Source organism: Schistocerca americana, chromosome 7, assembly GCF_021461395.2.
Source record: "Schistocerca americana isolate TAMUIC-IGC-003095 chromosome 7, iqSchAmer2.1, whole genome shotgun sequence".
Lineage (NCBI taxonomy): Eukaryota > Metazoa > Arthropoda > Insecta > Orthoptera > Acrididae > Schistocerca > Schistocerca americana.
Window position 1 is genome coordinate 258,918,202 of NC_060125.1, and position 17,783 is coordinate 258,935,984.

At 41.3% G+C, this 17,783-nt stretch overlaps 1 protein-coding gene across 2 annotated transcripts in view; it reads left to right on the forward strand.

Annotated features, from left to right (window-relative positions):
• The window catches only part of LOC124622456 (probable 4-coumarate--CoA ligase 1), a 169,579-nt gene that overhangs the window by 60,936 nt on the left and 90,860 nt on the right, over positions 1-17,783 (forward strand). The gene's annotated exons all lie outside the window — the stretch shown is intronic.

Here is a 17,783-nt window from a genome sequence, read left to right on the forward strand (position 1 = left end):
CCCTTCACCTTTATTACTGTTTTTACTGTACTAGGGACACTTTCAATGAAGTGTCTGAATGTCCGTGGAGGAACAGCAACCGGCCGCGATGGTCGAGCGGTTGTAGGCGCTGCAGTCCGGAACCGCGCGATTGCTACGGTCGCAGGTTCGAATCCTGCCTCGGGCATGAATGTGGGTGATGTTCTTAGGTTAGTTAGGTTTAAGTAGTTCTAAGTTCTAGGGGACTGATGACCTCAGATGTTAAGTCCCATAGAGCTCAGAGCCATTTGAACCATTTTTTGGAGGAACAGCATCCCGTTCTTCATCATCCGAAACCAGAGCAGGTGGTGAGGTTGGACGCCGAGTTCTGAAAGCAAGACGTCGTTCTACTCATCCAGAGGCGTTCAGTTGGGTTCAGGTCGGGACTCTGTATAGGCTTGTCCATTTCAGGAACGTTATTGTCCACAATCCATTGTATCACAGATGCTGCTTTGTAAAAAGATGCACTGTTATGCTAGTACAATCAATCATCGTCTGCGAGCTGGTCATCTACCACACGCAGCACATAACGCTGTAAAATGTATTCAAATGCAGCCCCGACCCCCCCCCCCCCCCTCCCCCATACCGTAACACCATCTCCTCCACAATTCACTATTTGCCCATGGCGACAGGCAAATTTCTCCAGACATTCGCCAAACCTGAACCCTCCCATCTGATTGCCAGAAGGCATAGTGTGATTCATCCAGACATCCACTGTCCAGCGACGTCACTGTTTCATCAACTCAAGTTTCGCTTAGCGTTGACTACAGAAACGTGTGGTTTATGAAGAGCTGTTCGACTATTGTACCCCGTTCTTTAACTCCCTGTGGGCAGTCACTGTGCTGGTGATTGATTCCTTTGGTTCCTTTTATGCCGTTTCTACAAACTTCGCAAAGCTCGACAGTCCCTATCCGTCAACACCTCATCCCTGTCTGCTATCGGTTTAGCTGTGGTTGTTCGTTCGCGTTTCCACTTCACAGTTACCTCTCCAGCAGTCGACTTGGGCAGCTTCAGAACGTTTGAAATATCCTCGATGAATTTGTTACTCCGCAGGCATCCGGTGACGAGACCACATTTCAAATCAGTAAGCTCTCCTGACCAGCTCAAAAAAAAAAAAAAGGCTCTGAGCACTATGGGACTTAACATCTATGGTCATCAGGCCCCTAGAACTTAGAACTACTTAAACCTAACTAACCTAAGGACAGCACACAACACCCAGTCATCACGAAGCCTGACCAACTCATTCTGCTGTTACTGCCTCCCTACTGAAAACACAATACTCCCTGCATTCGTTTATATGCTGATACAATAGCTCCATATTTAGCAATTATATGCAACCCCTCGCTCGCAGAAAATTCCGTACCTAAAGGTTGGAAAATTGCTCAAGTCACACCAATACCAAAAAATGTAAATAGGAGTAATCCGCTGAATTACAGGCCCAAATCACCAACGTTGATTTTCAGTAGGGTTTTGGAACATATACTGTGTTCGAACATTATGAATTACCTCGAAGAAAACGATTTATTGACACACAGTCGCCGCGCGATTAGAGGCGCCATGTCACGAATCGGGCGGCCACTCCAGTCGGAGGTTCGGGTCCTCTCTCAGGCATGGATGTATGTGATGTCCTTGTCATAAGTTAGCTTAAGCTAGTTTAAGTAGTGTTCAGGACCGATGACCTCAGCAGTTTGGTCCCATAGGAATTCACCTACATTTGAACATTTTTGACACAGTCAGCACAGATTCAGAAAACATCGTTCTTGTGAAACACAACTAGCTCTTCATACTCATGAAGTAATGAGAGCTAATGACAGGGGATGTCAAATGGATTTCATATTTTTAGATTTCCAGAAGGCTTTCGACACCGTTGCTCACAAGCATCTTCCAACCAAACTGCGTGCCTATGGAATATCGCTTCAGTTGTGCGACTGGATTCGTGATTTCCTGTCAGAAAGGTCACAGTTCATAGTAATAAACGGGAAGTCATCGAGTAAAACAGAAGAACTTCCGGCGTTCCCCAAGGAAGTGTTACAGGCCCTCTATTGTTTCTGATCTATATTAACCACATAGGAGACAATCTGAATAGGCCTATTAGATTGTTTGCAGAAGATATTGTCATTTACCGTCTTGTAAAGTCATCAGATGACCAAAACAAATTGCAAAATTATTTAGATAATCTATCTGTATGGTGCGAAAACTGGCATTTGACCCTGAATAAAGAAAAGTGTGAAGTTATTCACTTGAGTATTGAAAGAAATCCGCTAAATTCCGGTTACGCAATAAGTCACACAAATCTGAAGGCTGTAAATTCAACTAAATACTGTGGGATTACAATTACAAACAACCTAAATAGGAACGATCACGTAGATTATGTTGTGGATAGAGCAAACCAAAGACTTCAATTCATTGGCAGAACACTTAGAAGGTGCAACAGGCCTACTAAAGAGACTGCTTACAACACGCTTGTCCGCCCTATTCTGGAGTATTCCTGTGCGGTGTGGGATACGCATCAGGTGGGACTGAGGTATGACATCGAAAAAGTTCAAAGAAGGGTGGCTCGTTTTGTACTATCGTGAAATACGGGAAATCGTGCCCACAGACATGATACGTGAATCGGAGTGGCAATCATTAAAGCAAAGTCGTTTTCCAGTGCGACGGGACCTTCTCATGAAATTTCAATCACCAGTGTTCTCCTCCGATTGCGAAAACATTCTGTTGGCACCCACCTACATAGGGAGAAATGATCATCGCGATAAAATAAGAGAAATCAGGGCTCACACAGAAAAATGTAAGTGCTCGTTTTTCCCGCGCGCCGTTGAAGAGTTGAACGGTAGAGAGACAGTTTGAAGGTGGCTCATTGAACCCTCTGCCAGGCACTTTATTGTGAACAGCAGAGTAATCACGTAGATGTAGATGTAGATGGCTTTTGCGCGTCTTTTGACATATAGTGGCCAATAAATTACTATATTTATTAAAAAATTAAAGTCTGCACTGTGACTGAAATTAATGTGCTAGATTTATTGAGGAACTGTCAGTACTTTACTAGTTATTGGTTGCTGTCAACTGGATCCGTAACGGTACGGTCCACAGCAGCCAGAGAGGCACTACTACCTGATGTTGATGCCATGGCAATATTTTCATGTCCCGTATCTGTTGATAATGGCGTAAAGAAGGCTTATTTTTGGTGCTCCGTTGTGTACCGCTCTTTTCTGACTTGACCCGAATCTCTTTTAGTCTAAGGTAATACTCTGTCCACTTATATTAACGCGATCACCTGGAAAAACCCCGAATAACCACCTACTACAGTGTGGACACCTGTGAGACGTACAGGAACAGTCAGTGTGGTTCTGCGAGGCACCGACAGGGAAGTGGAGCCATGCCGACTCCAACGCCGTGGTCAGTTGGGCTAGGTTTCTCGGTTGAAGATCCGTGGAGCAACAGCCAGATCTAGGTGCCCAAAGATTCTCCATTGGGTTTAAATCCAAGAAAATACGGTAAACTCATTCTGGAGCTCCTCTAACCACGCACGTGTACTGCGAAATGTATGAACGGTACATTGTACAACTGGTAGATACCATCGTCCGAGGAAAAACAGACTGCATGTTTGGTGCCCAAGCATAGATGGCTACTTTTTTTGAGCCATTGTGCCTTTCAGAATGACGAGATCACCTAGGAAATGCAACGAAAACATTTCCCAGGCCATAAAGCACCCTCCTCTGGCCTCGATTCTTCTAAGGATTGTTGCAGGGTATTAGCTTTCAGACGTTTCACGCCGTACACGCCAGCGGCCATCTGTTCGATGGAGCATAAAACGTGATTCATAAGGAAAGGCTACCTGTCGCTTTCAGCGGACGTCCAGCTGTGGTAATGGCATGCAAATTCCAGCCTTCGTCGCCGTTGGAAGGCAGTCAGCGTTTGTGCACGAACCAGGCGCCTGCGGTGGAGGTCCATATGGAGCAATGTCGACTGAACATTCATTTTAGAGGCAATGTTAGTAGCTTGTTGGTTCATATGGCCGGTCATTTGCTCGCTCTTACACATCTCTGAAGCCGTTGTTCGCACCCGTCATCTACGGCCAGTGGCACTCTGCAGTTGCCACAGCGCCGGATTCAGATAGCGCCATTTTGGGTGCATGACATACTTCAACCACGGTGGCCCTCGAACAGTTAGCAAACTTAGCCGTTTCGGAAATGTTTCCACCCTCGGCCCGAATACCAATGATTATGCTCTTTCAGATCTCAAATATATCGCTCCATTTCCTCATTATGATCACGAGTGCACTGTTTTCTACGTCCCCCCCCCCCCCCCCCCCCATACGCTTTATGTACCCTCCACTGATAGAACTGCAACCTGACCTCTGTGAATGGTTATTGCACGTTGACGTCTAATATAGACCGGGATGACAGTAATGTGACTGGACTGTGATTTTGGATTGTGGATTATTGTTAGCAAAATTGATAAGTGTGTACAAATTGTCCCTTATGTTTAACAGTTTTCATTGCTACTAAACTCCATGTGGCTGTTCTTTTATTTCGTCCACCGTCAGGATTTGGTTGCCGAAGTCTTCTTCATCTTCACCCACCCAATCACGGATATACTCCATGGTTTTAGTTCCAAATTAACTCGAAAATCTGAATATTCTATTCCTTTAACACCATACCATATTGTAGTACTCCGGGCAGAAGCACCGGCTTCGTTGATAAAATCCTATCTCATTTTGCCTTCTAAACTTAACGATTTATATTTACTTCTAACACTCGAACTGGTTACTGTATGATATCGTGCAACAAAAATGGTTCAAATGGCTCTGAGCACTATGGGACTTAACATCTCAGGTCATCAGTTCCCTAGAACTTAGAACTACTTAAACCTAACTAACCTAAGGACATCACACACATCCATGCCCGAGGCAGGATTCGAACCTGCGACCGTAGCGGTCGCGCGGTTCCAGACTGAAGCGCCTAGAACCGCTCGGCCACGTATCGTGCAATACTTTAATATACTTATAAGCGTCTGAGATAGAATTCAATCCAACTTGTCATGTGGGCATCAGTACTCGGGCACAGTAGGCTTTGACTTTTTTACGTGCTTGTTATCAACAATGATACACATGTTCAAAATTTTCTGTAAATGAGCAAATTTCACTTCGAGATAAAAAGAATTGAATTATCGCGAATTCCAAATTAGTGAATCCGAATCGGTGACGGTTTATTGTATATGAAAGTAAGTCCGAAGAGGAAAAACCACGAAATGATTATGGGATTTTCCACATGCAGATAGAATTAAAGTTCAGTATTTATGTTGTACAGTAAAGAATTAGGAAAAAATAACTGTTCAGTAACAGAACAGAAGGACCCTGTCTGCTGTTGTCCGATCTCTGCCACAAGTAGCAGTGTATTTTATAGCTTGCACTCACACAATTAGTTAGCTGTCTACTACGGTAGACCATGAAGGTTTTTAAGCTAGAGGTATTATCCTATTTCAAGAGTTTTTCAAATAAACGACAACCTTGTATCTTTGTAAGTTCTCCATCATCAGTAGAACTTTCTAGAGTGACTTTCGATTTCTTAACATAGCACGGAATTATCCCCATGGTTCCCTCCAGAGTAACTCATACCAGAGCGTGCTGAAAAGTAAGCCTCCGAACTTTTATGTAAGAACTCTTTAAGTTTTTTAAATAAAAAAACGTTGTTAGCATTCTACATATTTATTCTTCATGTCTACATGTTTGCAGCCCTCTGCCGCTAGAGGGCTCCGAATGTTAGCGTGTAACGTAGTGGTGTGTAAGCGTGAAAAGCAGCGTGCTGCAATCGAATTTGGAATTCGAAGAGTTCCTCCACATACGGAGCACCCTCTCCTTGAGCATGAGAATGTCAGACCACAGACATAAGTGCCGTGACATCTGCACATTTCGACGCCACGGATCCACTGTCACCGATCACATACAGTCTCGACTTGACCCCATCCGATTTTCATCTGTTTGCAAAACTTAACACCTTCGAAGACTTCACCTGAATAGAGATCAATCAATGTAGGCAGAGGTGATGTTGTGACTCTCAACAAAGTCAAACCTTTTGCAGTGACATTATCAACAGCCTGGTCTCATGTCGGGAGAACAATGTGTTCGTGACCAGGGTGACTGTTGAAAAAATAGTAATTTTGAGATGAAGAATAAAGATGTGGATTGTTAACAACGTTTGTTTTATTTAAAAAGTTGTAAGGGTTTTCACATAAAACATCCGGAGGCCTTACTTTTCAGGACTCTCTCGTAGATTTGCTAAGACCTCTCAAACTGCTGTGGACGACTGTGTATGCATTTCCACCTAGAGAACTCTAACATGGGGTCACAAAGCAGGTGTTATTCATAACAGTTCTACATACAGTGACATGAGATTATTTTATGTTGCATCTGACTAAATTGTCGCACAACCAATTCATATTATTCACCTGTGACCTCCATGTAATTCTTCTCGATATCAAAGAAGCCAGAAAAGAGGCTGAGCTGTTGCGTGAGAAATTTTGAATATTATTCTACCTATGATAGACAAATTACATGCCTATACTCCCATTAACAGAGTAGTCTCCCTTTACAATCTTATAGATTTGCTGAATATTTTCTCAGTGTCACATACCCACAACTCAATGTTCTTCTTCCTGTGTGTCAAGCTCATTGCACAGGCATGGTGGCTGCAGTGGAGGCGGTAGGCAGAGTTCGCCCTTTCCTCTCCACTCTACATCTCCCTGTGGATGCCTGTGTGTGGCGTGTCTTCTGTCCAATCTCTGTTACCGCTAAAAAAAAATTACAAACAATAACACCAAATTTAGAAAAACTCTTGGTGGTTCAGCCTTTTAACATATTACTGAGATGGGTCTGCTGGGGTAGCATGTTCAAATGAAATTTACTACAAGTGAGAAGGGATCTTGTCTTTATCTTACATTTAACAAAGGTAGTTATCAGTGGTAACAGTAACGTCATAGCAGACATTCACTCCCATATTCTTACAGTCTTCTCAGTCAGATGTAGTTAATTCTTGTACGATGTCCTCCCTCCACTTCCTACAGATCCCTGGAGAAGACATATTCAGTGACTGGTTTTTATGCCCCGACCACTACATTATTAACTAATCGTGAACAAATGGAATACCTTCATACTTCGAAAAAACACTGCTTATCCTGGTTCGTACTGTCAAAATCCTCCACCTCCTGTTAATATAGTTTACAACGAAAAATAATGAACAATGTCGAACGTTCTACGTTCTTAGGTGTACATATTGATGAAAATGTAAAGTGCGAAAGCCTGAAAGTAAACTTTAGGTTTAGGTTTAGATACTTCTGCATATTAATAAATCACAGCTTTTGGAACGTAGAAGTTAGTAATTTGATACACTGTGCAGTTTTTATTCACTGATGTCCCATGAGACAGTATTATTGCGTATCTCCTCACCTAAGCCAAAATTATTCACGTCACAAAAGAAAGTAATTCTAATTATGTGCGGGGTTCGCAGACGTACATTTTATAAGTGCCACTTTAAGAAATTTTGAGTATTACCCACAGCCACATAACACAAGGTGGTTATAATTAAACTTTGGCTACTCGAGCCCGCGTATACTAAAAACTATTTACCAAATCGGCTCCCAACTGTATAGGAATAACGATCAGACAGCGCGCTGCAGGATTTGCATTGTTAGTAATGTTAGTGTCATGATTTGCCATTAGGTGCCGGTACTAGTACGGCGACGTATCTACATCTACATCTACATCCATACTCCGCAAGCCACCTGACGGTGTGTGGCGGAGGGTAGGGTTGAAAAGCAAAAATCAGTGTTTTACATTAGAACAACAGCAATAGTTCTGCTCTTCGCGAGTATCGGTGCATTAAAGAAATACGCAGAGGTCCTCTTTCCGAACCAGCGTTGAAGAACATAATTCGGAAGTTAACTGGTGATTTGGGAATTATTCATGGAAGACGCCGACGATCAGTTGCGCCAAAAATTGCTTAAAAAATTGCTGTTGGCACGGCTGAGAACGCTGGATCAATTTGCGACCTTCAAGCAGTGCACTAGCTTTGTCATGATAGCTGAACATTCGATAGCCCACTGTTTCGGGCAGCAGTATAGCAATCTCTAGTGCGATTCCAGGCTGTCGTGGATGCAAATGATCGTCACATTGAGCAATGTTTGTGAGCTGAAAAATAAATGTGGTACACAATTTACAAGTTTTACCCTCTCTTGTGGAAACTGAAATGTTTCTTCCAAAGGTTCATTTGTTATTTCTCTTCCGTATATCCTTACAAATTTTGCCACAAAGTTTCTAAGTCGTGTGTAATATCCACGCCCATATTTTATTCAGAATAATATTCACGACAGTATTGTGTGTGGAATATGAAAAAACATTCTTGTGGTATTAACAAAAAGGCATTCATCGTTAGTAAAATAATAAATAAGTATGGTCAATGACATAATTTAATATTTTGTAAAAAATTATATCTCAGACAATACCCATGGAAAAAGATAATGAAAATCTCAATCATTTGTTATCTGTTATGGAATAATCCTCCTCCTTTTCGAACTGTTGTACTGATATGATGTGACTAATGTCTCGTAACACAGACGTCTGTAAAAAAAATGTGTTATGTTGCTAATTAGATATTTCAAAACTAGAGTTTATGTGTCATTGAAATGAATCTTTGTTTGGAGTTTTATTTCAGAGTGATTCTCGACCTATATAAATGTTAAGTTTCCTGATAAGCTACAAAGGAGCGCGGCCATTAGCGCTATTGATGTACAGCGCGGTTTATTAGTAAATGCTGAATAATAAGCGATTAACATTGAGAAATGTTTTCAAATGTTAATGTATGTAGTGTAGGTACAAATAGGTTTAATATATATTATATGTTAGTAGTGAAACAGGGGTTGAAGCAGAATCGATAAGTGATTGTCTTATGTTTGTCGCCATCTTAGTGAAATATTGCAGCGGCAGTTTTAAATCCATTTTCTATACAGACATAAATGTTGGTGGTCATAATTGCGATAATAATTGTGTATTGGATGTCCAAACCCACTCTGAGGTAATAAATTCCAGTTAGACTGTGAATAATCTCTGTAGTGAACTTCTATGAATGCAAAAAGCATCTTACGTGATACAAATTCTTATATGCTGATGTAGGAAGCCTGGTTATTTCGTAATAACTTTTATGAAATATTCTGACAGAAAAAATACATTAGTGTTGTGTGCGTGTGGTATTTTGTGACGAAACTGTTCATTTTTCTTAAAGAAAAGTGTTGCCACCTCCAATAACAGTAGCGTTAAATTCGATAAACGATATGCATCTAGTAAAAAGACTATTATGCAACAGCACTGAAAATTACTAAAAATCATTACTTCATTACTCTTGTTTAGTTCAGATTACTTATCATATATTTAGCTTGTTTGCTGGTTGTATATGATTACTTTTGTGCATGAAATTAGTGCCATTTACACTGCTTGACAGACAACAATGCTACACGTTCCCAGGTGGTGATTTCTTTAACAAAATAACGATCATTAGCCGGGAAAAGCAGTGATTAAATAAAGCTTCAAGTTACATTAATAATAAGTAACTAGTTTTATTGTAATATTGCTGTAATTTTTCAAAACGCAATCAAACCGCAATACTCGCACGCCGCACTTACAATTACTCATTTGTTATGTGGGCTCTCTCAAATAGCTAAACTTTAATTATAACTATTCTGTAAATTCTCTCATGAAATTTCTTTTTAACAATCCCTTGCGGTTTGGAAGTGGTTTTCACAAATAGGTGCAAAATGATATCCATGAATCTCCAGCCAATCTAGCTTTCTTACAGAAAGAAGTGAAATACGGGTAAAAACTCTGATAATCTGTCCATGGAAATAGCATGCATAATAAATAACACCATTGTTTACAAATGCAGAATAACATTGTTTCTCACTAATAACTCCGAATTATTAAAGAGAAACAAATAATTACACACATGTAAATGTCAGCATTTAGTAGTTCAAAATAGTCAGATTTTTGTTATTTGGGAAGCAAAGTAACTGACAATGGCTGAAGTGGTGGGAATATAAAATGAATACTGGTAATAGCCAGAAAGACCTTTCTGAAAAAAAGATGTATTTATTGCCATCCAATTTAGAAATAAGTTGGGGAGTCTTTTGCGGAGGTATTTGTCTGGAATGTAGCACTGTACGGTTGTCAACCACGGACAATAAAAAATTCGCTGAAAGGAAATAGCAGCTTTGGAAATGTGGTATTAAAGAAGGACGCTGAAGATTAGGTGGGTAGATTGGGTAATGCGGAAATACTGAATCGAGTTGGGAAGAACAGGAATGTATGACTTAAATAGACTAAAAGAAGGAATCAGTTGATAGGACACACACTCTGGCACCAAAGAATCGTTAATTTTGTAATGGAGGGAAATGTTTCGGGAGTGGGCGGGGGTAAAGCAGCAAGCAAGTGTAGATATACGTAGGCTGCAGGAGTTATGCAGATTTGAAGCGGCTTGCACAGGGTAGAGTTGGGTGGAGGGCTGCATCAAGCAAGTCTTCGGATTGATGATCATGACAACAACAAAATGTAACCTTTTCTGCAACTTACGCATTATACATCATGATGTTCATCGTCAATAAAATCTATAGAAGATGCAAAATAGTAGGTAACGCCAGCGGAAGAGTATCTACTAACTAGCTGCAAGAACGTATCCAGGTTTCGAGTCTGGTACGGGCTACTGTTTACCTCTCTCTCTCTCTCTCTCTCTCTCTCTCTCTCTCTCTCCCCCCTCCCTCCTCTCCCTCTCTCCCTCCTTCCCTCCTTCACCCCCCTCCCCTCCCCCTCCCTCCCCCACCCATCGCAGCAAATATTACTTTTACTTGCGGTCACCGACACTTTTAACGTTTCACACAAGCCAACGATTTTAATAATGACAATAAAATATGACCTATTATATAAAATATTAGTTAATTCACTCCGAAGCCATGGAAGCACTGCAAATCGGAAGAAACGATGAACAAAAAATTAAATTTTTAGCAATACAGGAAACAAGATTTCCTGGTGAGAATACCATGGATTTTTGAAATTAGAGACTGCCAAAAAATAGACAAAATAACTCATAAAAATACACCCTACCTAGGAGTTGCATTCGCGGTTTCACGATACATTCTTAGTTACATAATGAAGGTAAATAATGTAACAACATATTAAGGACAATATGTTTGAAACGTACAAATAAAATTTGCACAATAATTAATGTTAATATGCCGATCAACCAAGAAATAAAACAAACCCAGTAAAAGTAAATAAGTCATGAGAAGTGGTAGAAAATGTAATTTTCAAAATTTCACAAAATCACATGAAAATTCTAATGGGCGATTTTATTGGAGACTTGGGGAAAGGGAGAATATGACTGGCGATTTCTTCTTATAGTTGACCATGAACGAAGAGAACAGAGATCTCACTAGGTTCCTTTGGTATCGTTTTGAACAAACTGATGTGATAACATATCGCTTCAAACGTTAGCCATTTGGACTTCGGCCAGGCTCATTCCTTTTGTCAGCTGCTATAAGGGAGCTAACAGCACTAAATAGTGATAAATATCCACGAGTGTCAGTACTGATTGACAGTTCTATATTCATAGACTACACTGTAGCTAGTGTGAGAACGTGACGATGCTTCAACTGCTTATCATGAAATGACAGCACTATCACTGCAAATAAGCCTTCCACTTTTCAAAGGGGTGACTAATTCAAAATAACTGAAGCCAACAAAGCATGCCAAAGACCCAGGAACCAAGTCCACAATGCAAACCGGAAATCAATCTCAGTACAGAAGATGACTCTACTGCCTACCAAAACATAACGGAAGCCCTGACAGACAAACTGGCAACCAAGAGAAACGTTCTTCGACCAGCCGCTCAGTTTTATGACCCCCTTGGTCCGTTCGTACCCATTGGGATTGTTGCTAAGCTTGTCTTTCAAGATCTTGCACGTGGTTGGCACTCTTGGGCCTCGAAATTTCATCATTTATCATCTTTGCGCATTACCCGATGGATAGCTATGAGAGACGAAAGACTCTACCGAAGAGCATGAGCACCTGAAAGCTCCTATTGTACTATCCTGTATGTAAGGACAACTACTGAAGTCGATTACAGAGCACGCATTGTTTGCAGGAAGAACACGCTGCCTCCAATCAAGAAGGTAGCCCTACCTAGGTTGGAATTACTTGGAGCATTGTTTGGCTTACGACTCTTTCGTTGCTTTTGCTACGAAACAGGGTTTGATGCCAGCAAAGCTACTCTGTGGAGCATCTCAACAGTCACCTTAGAGTGGGAACAAAATGACCCATGCAAATGGAACACTTTCATCTGCAGAACTAGTGGCCTCCACAACGTTAAGTCAATGGAGGCACTGTTCTGGAAATCAAAAACCCGCAGATCATCTCACATGGGGACTTGAAGCAGACCTGCCAGTAACACTTGGCATCTGGCTTTCAGAAGACAAACAGTCATGGCCGCTTGACATTCCAGCTCCACCTAAATCAGTGCAGAAGCCAAAACCCCCAAAAATGCACTCTGATCACCATCACTGATCCCCTGTTCAACATTCCAAAATCTAGTTCCTATGAGCGAACATTGTACGTTACTGCTCTTGTATTTCGAATTATTGAGACCACGAAGAATAAGTTTAGAAATACTGGTAATTTGAGTCCTCTGGAGTTACAAAACGACCATACACACCAGTTCTGAAAAGTGCAAGGCGAGCTGTTGCATGCCTAGCTCTCAGCATCGCGTAAGGGAGAACAGTTACCCAAAGAATCGAAAATTGCTAGATACAATACTTTCCTGTCGGATGGCGTGATTCGGGTGGGTAGTAACCTACAATCGGCTGCACCGTCCAACTCAGAGAACTAGCCAATTGCAGTGGACGGACGTCGTCATTTCACTGAGTTTCTCATCAAACACATGCATATAATACTGCATCAAATTGATGGACGCATTGTTATTGGAGAACTGGGGAAAGAATTCTGGATTTTGCAAGAACAAGGTATTCGGAGAGTTCTTCGCTCTTGTTTGCCCTCTAAATAATATACAGTCGTCGATATGAAGAAATGGAGACTCTACTAACACTGGACAGAGTTCAACTTGCAACACCATTTGCAGTAACAGGCAATGATATCGCTGGACCATTATATACTAAAACTGGACACCATGTCAAGATATTGTATGTGGTCCTATTCATGTGCGCTTCAACACATGCAATTCATGTTGAACTTGTCGTCAATACGTCCACCGGTAGACTTCTGACATACAGTAGTACTGTGCTCACCATGGAATCATCTGGAATTGACCACCATGGGCTGTTTGATGGCGAGGCTGATAGGAACATCTGATAGGTTCCATCAAGCGTTATCTGAGGAAGGTGCTTGGTCGACATCGAGTGGATGAAGAGAGCCTTAACACCTTTTTGATAGGTATAGAAGCTGCAGTGAACTCAAGACCCATCACTCAAGGAGAGATTGATATGGCACTGACACCAGCTCACTTCTTAAATGGTGATAAACTGATAACCATTCCATGTAGGCCAGAACCAGTACTGGAAGGAATCTTGAAATGGAGTTCTAAGGCAAAAGATCAATGACGATATTTGACGTAGGTGGAAAAAGGAGTACCTCCTGCTACTAAGAAGCTACCATAAGGTGCTTCAAGAAGGAAACAAGGAGTTGGAAATGTTTTACTTCAGGAGGATATTAAACCACAATTATTGGTGAAAAGAGCCGTGATGAAAGAGGTGTGGCATGGCAGAGATGACAAAGCAAGATGCATCATTCTCCGGCAGCCGGATCGCACCAACATCTGTCGACCAGTCCAGCTTTTCATCCACCTTTACATAGACCATGGTGGCGAGAATGCTGGGAATAAGTGATTCCTACGCTATATGTTGGTGTTGTTCAGAAAACTGTGGACTGTACTGCCCTCTGCAGCGAGTACATATAACTGAAAATGTATTGGGCGCTGTCAACAAATGGGTGAACCGAAGTTACTGTGTTGAATCCCTTTGAAATACTAGTATTAGCAACATTAATAAGTCTTACGACACTTATTATCCAGTCTGTGGATCTTTATCACTAACGACATTTCTTGGTTTACCAATATTTTAAAAGAAATCTCTCTTCATAACTTTTTATAGCATAGACTGTACTTTTCCTTAGAGGATATGCTTTTACGTATTTTGGTAAGACATTCAGTGCCACTAACACGTATATAAACCCTCCTTTAGCTGAGCTCAGAGTAATAATGTACATGCGCTTTGTCATCTACGTAGGTTGGAATTTAAATAGTGGCAACTATTTATTCACAACCGATACAAGAGAGTTACTGTCCTTCAAAGTAGTCACCAGCGTTGTGCAGAACCCGTTGCCAGCGATGTGGAAGGCGTAGTATACTGTTAGCAGAGCCTCTTCTGTTGATGGTGCGAATGGAGCGGTCTATTGCCTGTCGAATCTCTGGAACAGTTCTGAAGCGAATGTCACGAAGTGGTTCCTTCATCTTCGGAATCAAATCAAAGTCGCAAGGACTTAAGTCCGGGGAGTACGGTGGATGGTACAGTACCTCCCAGTCCCATCGACTGAACAGGGTAGCACAGCTTGCGCTGTATGCGCCCGCGCATTGTCGAGCAAAATGATGGGTGGGTTGCGCAGAAAGTGTCGCCGCTTCTTTCGCGAAGCTGGTTGCACGTGATGCTCCAAAAACGAACAGCTTTAATCATCTTCAAACTGGAGTCATCAGCTTGTTCATTCCTCATATCCTGTAGAGTTCTTTTCAAATAAATTTTAAATGGAATATACCTGATAACTGATGTACTGATGTATTTACTGTTGCAAAGTAATATCTATACAGACTGCCAATATAGAGAGCACATCTGCTATGATGTTTCCTTTCCCTAGTTGGTATTTTACTTCAAAACTATATTTTTGTAACGTCAGTGCCCACATGTTAAGTCTACCGCGAGTCAATCGACAATCGTGTTAGAACGACAAGGCTTTAAGCGCCATATTAATTAGACTCTTTCTAAGAGTTTGATTATTATTTTATTGAGTTAATTGATTTACCTCTAGTACTACCACTTTTACTACTTTGTATTTTCATCATCTTATTGACTTTTTATTTGCTCTTACTTTTTGTTTCTCTCATTCTTTCATCGTTTGAAGTGCACCTTTGTTGCCTCTAACGTGCTAACAAGGACTGTTCATAGGTTAATATCGCTCCAACTCATACAGCAAGTGAGTATAGTTTCAGGTAATCAATGAAAATGAGAAATTACATTCGTTTTTAGTACTGACTTACATTTTCTTGTCTCGAGTTTGCTAGTAGAGGTCAGCGTTAAACTCCATCAACAAAGTAAGCGTGATCAATAGTTGGGCCACAGCTTATTGACGTGTGCCAATTCAGGACTTGAAAATGCGTCGTCTTCTGCATTTCAGTGATTAGTTACTTAGTCAGCTGTGGACAGAATGTCGCGTTCATATCAAACCTGTGAGCAGTAGCTCCCAGCATTGCTAGCATTGCTCCACGTTATATGTAACAAGGTGTCAGCACTTGAGAAGTGACCCACTGTGTTTGCATGTCACCTTTAACACTTTGCAGACCAAGCCCGATCATAGGTCTGGCCACAACTTCGTGTTAAAAAGTTGGCAGATGAGTATGGGTCGTCCATGATTTTCTTGACATGCAAACCACCTATCACTTGAGAGCTGGACTCATTTCGTATGAAAAAAATGTACAGACATGTCGCTCTCCGTCCCTTGACTGGTTCTGCATTCTTTCCTCAATTACAAGGATTATTTCGAAAAAATTTTTAGCGAAAGCAGTAGCTACTGTCTCGAATGGCTGAGTCAATATGATCGCGTTGACGTAATTTCGTACTTGTGCTCATTAGGTTTGACAGTTTGCTGTAATACTGTTACAAATACACATAAAAAATGCATTGCATCACATCGGTTCTAAAAGTTCCGAAACCTGTTCAGAAAATTGGAATATATATAAACATAAATTCATCCCCCCCCCCCCCCCCCCATGAACCATGGACCTTGCCGTTGGTGGGGAGGCATGCGTGCCAACGGAGGGGTATCTGTTGAGAGGCCAGACAAACATGTGGTTCCTGAAGAGGGGCAGCAGCCTTTTCAGTAGTTGCAGGGGCAACAGTCTGGATGATTGACTGATCTGGCCTTGTAACATCAACCAAAACGGCCTTGCTGTGCTGGTACTGCGAACGGCTGAAAGCAAGGGGAAACTACAGCCGTAATTTTTCCCGAGGACATGCAGCTTTACTGTATGATTAAATGATGATGGCGTCCTCTTGGGTAAAATATTCCGGAGGTAAAATAGTCCCCCATTCGGATCTCCGGGCGGGCACTACTCAAGAGAACGTCATTATCAGGAGAAAAAAAACTGGCATTCTACGGATCGGAGAGTGGAATGTCAGATCCCTTAATCGGGCAGGTAGGTTAGAAAATTTAAAAAGGGAAATGGATAGGTTAAAGTTAGATATAGTGGGAATTAGTGAAGTTCGGTGGCAGGAGGAACAAGACTTTTGGTCAGGTGATTACAGGGTTATAAATACAAAATCAAATAGGGGTAATGCAGGAGTAGGTTTAATAATGAATAGGAAAATAGGAGTCCGGGTTAGCTACTACAAACAGCATAGTGAACGCATTATTGTGACCAAGATAGACACAAAGCCCATGCCTACTACAGTAGTACAAGTTTATATGCCAACTAGCTCTGCAGATGATGAAGAAATAGATGAAATGTATGACAAAATAAAAGAAATTATTCAGGTAGTGAAGGGAGACGAAAATGTAATAGTCATGGATGACTGGAATTCGTCAGTACGAAAAGGGAGAGAAGGAAACATTGCAGGTGAATATGGATTGGGAGGAAGGAATGAGAGAGGAAGCTGCCTTGTAGAATTTTGCACAGAGCATAACTTAATCATAGCTAACCCTTGGTTCAAGAATCATAAAAAAAGGTTGTATACCTGGAAGAATCCTGGAGATACTAAAAGGTATCAGATAGATTATATACTGGTAAGACAGAGATTTAGGAACCAGGCTTTAAATTGTAAGACATTTCCAGGGGCAGATGTGGATTCTGACCACAATCTATTGGTTATGAACTGCAGATTGAAACTGAAGAAACACCAAAAAGGTGGGAATTTAAGGAGATGGGACCTGGATAAACTCAAAGAACCAGATGTTGTAGAGAGTTTCAGGGAGAGCATAAAGGAACAATTGACAGGAATGGGGGAATGAAATACAGTAGAAGAAGAATGGGTAGCTCTGAGGGATGAAGTAGTGAAGGCAGCAGACGATCAAGTAGGTAAAAAGACGAGGGCTAATAGAAATCCTTGGGTAACAGAAGAAATATTGAATTTAATTGATGAAAGGAGAAAATATAAAAATGCAGTAAATGAAGCAGGCAAAAGGGAATACAAACGTCTCAAAAATGATATCGACAGGAAGTGCAAGATGGCTAAGCAGGGATGGCTAGAGGACAAATGTAAGGATGTAGAGGCTTGTCTCACTAGGGGTAAGATAGGTACTGCCTACAGGAAAATTAAAGAGACCTTTGGAGAGAAGAGAACCACTTGTATGAATATCAAGAGCTCAGATGGCAACCCAGTTCTAAGCAAAGAAGGGAAGGCTGAAAGGTGGAAGGAGTATATAGAGGGTTTATACAAGGGTGATGTACTTG